At 41.7% G+C, this 2,348-nt stretch overlaps 1 pseudogene; it reads left to right on the top strand.

The window, feature by feature from the left end:
• The first annotated feature begins 363 nt into the window (after positions 1 to 363).
• On the top strand, positions 364 to 636 carry LOC125174543 (SNRPN upstream reading frame protein-like; annotated as a pseudogene).
• The last annotated feature ends 1,712 nt before the right edge of the window (positions 637 to 2,348 follow it).

Here is a 2,348-nt window from a genome sequence, read left to right as displayed (position 1 = left end):
AATAACCTGATTGGTGTTCCAGAGTGGAACAGTGATATGAGGATTCTGGTTTACAATCCTGCCCTAATGGCCTGGACAATGACAAAGAGTTCTCCTGGGTCTGTGCCTACTCAACCTGTCTGCTTGGTGAGAGAGCCTTTAAATCTTGTTCTAGCTGAGCAAGCAATAGCATACTCTCAAGTCAGTTTCTTTTGTAAAAGAGCTATGCTTTTGCTCCTAATTCTAGTCGTCAGTCCTATTCCAGCAGGACTCGGTGCATCTTAAAGGCACATGAACTTTCCTGTGTAAAAACGTCAGACTGCAGGAGTGGAGTGGTCGCCAGAGATGCCCGACGGTCTGTTCTGAGGAGCGGCCAGCAGCACAATGGAGGGCATGAGGGACCACTGACACCTGAGACAGACTACAGATCAGCACGTACCAGAGGTGGAAATCCAAGTCAAACACAAAAGGACAGCCTCACTGAGCAACCGAGAGTGTCAGTGTGCCCAAGGCGATCTCAGCCGCAGCAAGTACCTGTGGTGGAGACAGGCATTCTTCGCTGAGACACCAAGAGGTGGTTACAGCAATCCGGACAGCCGATGTCCCAGTGACAGACCAGCTGACAATGTGCCAATGTATTTGATTCAGCTAATGTAATAAAAATATTATCCATGAAACATAAGTAAATAAAATATCAGATTGCTTTTATGTCTTACACCATCAACTGCGGTATGTAGACATCAGAGGCACCACTGAAGTTTGACTCGTTAATCTACGTCCTGTTATTTTTACGTGAGGATGTCTGAGGGTGCTGTTTTTCTGCTACTTCTCACGCTCCTTTCTCCTCTTCCTTGGTGCACTTTTATCTAGATATCATCCTCCATCCACCCCCCTTTGGCCATTTTGAAAGCACATTGGCCAGTCTCTTGTCATGTGGTCCTTCATGAAGTGCAAACTCCTTCTTGCTTGTAATATTTTAGAATACTAAATTCAGGTCCAATAAATCAAACCCGGCTTTGCTACCATCAAATGGCGGGTGGTTGTTCATTTTCCCGTTTTCCTTTCTCCCCTGAAGTCAGTAACTTCAACTATCAGAAAATAAGAAAAGACTCCCTCCACATAAAGGAGAGTAAGCATGCAGACCAAAAGATTAAAAGGCTGGCGTAAGGACACACAGAAGAGGAAGCAGGGATCTCTGGAAGCTTAAGCTGGCACAGACTTACTGGGAAATGCCTGCCAGACTAACCTTTATTAGATAAGTGTGGCTGGCGTGGCACTTTTGGACTTTAACAGAGCGTATGACTAAGACTCTCGTGACACTTTTATGGACAAGCTATATTGGATTAGATAAGAACCTAATTGGATATAGCCATACCTGGCTGGACAGTCCTAATAAAAATATTATAACTGATGGGTACTTAGTAGCTTTGTCCTCACGAACTTACATAAAGATGTCCAAGGCAAGCATAGCAAATTCAGAGTGACTGCAAAGAATATTGCACGTTAAGTATGACTTTAAAATGATTTCGGTAGAGTGGATAGTAACGCAATGTTATCAAAATAATTTTTAATTGGTTATGTTCCATATGTCAAGTTAACAAAGGATAAGTCACATATATATATGTATATATATACACACATATATACATAAAAGATTGAATATATTACAGTATTACAGTACGTTTGTATTCTGGAAAAAATGTCCTATAAGAAATCGTGCAACATTTACATCCTCATCATGACCACTTGGACCCATAGTGTCCACTGTGGTGCCCACCAGCTACATGTGGCCAGTGAGCACTTGAAATGTGTGTGCTCTAAATTGAGATGTGCTGTGAGCATAATATCCACAACAAACTTCGAAGACAAAGTGTAAAAAAGGATGTCAAATATCTCATTAATAATTTTTATACGGGGCGGGGGGGGTGCCTGGGGCACTCAGTCAGTTAAGCATCCGACTCTTGATTTCACTCAGGTCATGATCTTGCAGTTCATGGTATTGAGTCCTGTGTCGGGCTCTGTGCTGACAGAATGGAGCCTGCTTGGGATTCTCTCTCTCTCTCTCTCTCTCTCTCTCTCTCTCTCTGCCTCTCCCCAGCTCACTTGTACCCACACCAAAAAAACCTTATTTTTTATACTGATTACATGTTGAAATGATAATATTTCACATATATTAAGTAACAGAAAATATGTTACTAAAATTAAGTTCACTTGTTCCTTTTTCTTTTTAATATGGCTACAGAAAAGTTTGTAGTTCTCTATGTAGTTTGCATTATATTTCTACTGCCTGCACAAATTTAGGCCAGCATGGCGAATTTCATTGTGTTCTTTTCCTGGTTTGTATTAGTCACCCAAAAAGCCCTAGATTC

This window comes from Prionailurus viverrinus, chromosome C2 (assembly GCF_022837055.1).
Source record: "Prionailurus viverrinus isolate Anna chromosome C2, UM_Priviv_1.0, whole genome shotgun sequence".
NCBI classification, from domain to species: domain Eukaryota; kingdom Metazoa; phylum Chordata; class Mammalia; order Carnivora; family Felidae; genus Prionailurus; species Prionailurus viverrinus.
Note: the sequence above shows the minus strand (reverse complement) of the source record. Positions and strands in the feature narration are given on the sequence as shown.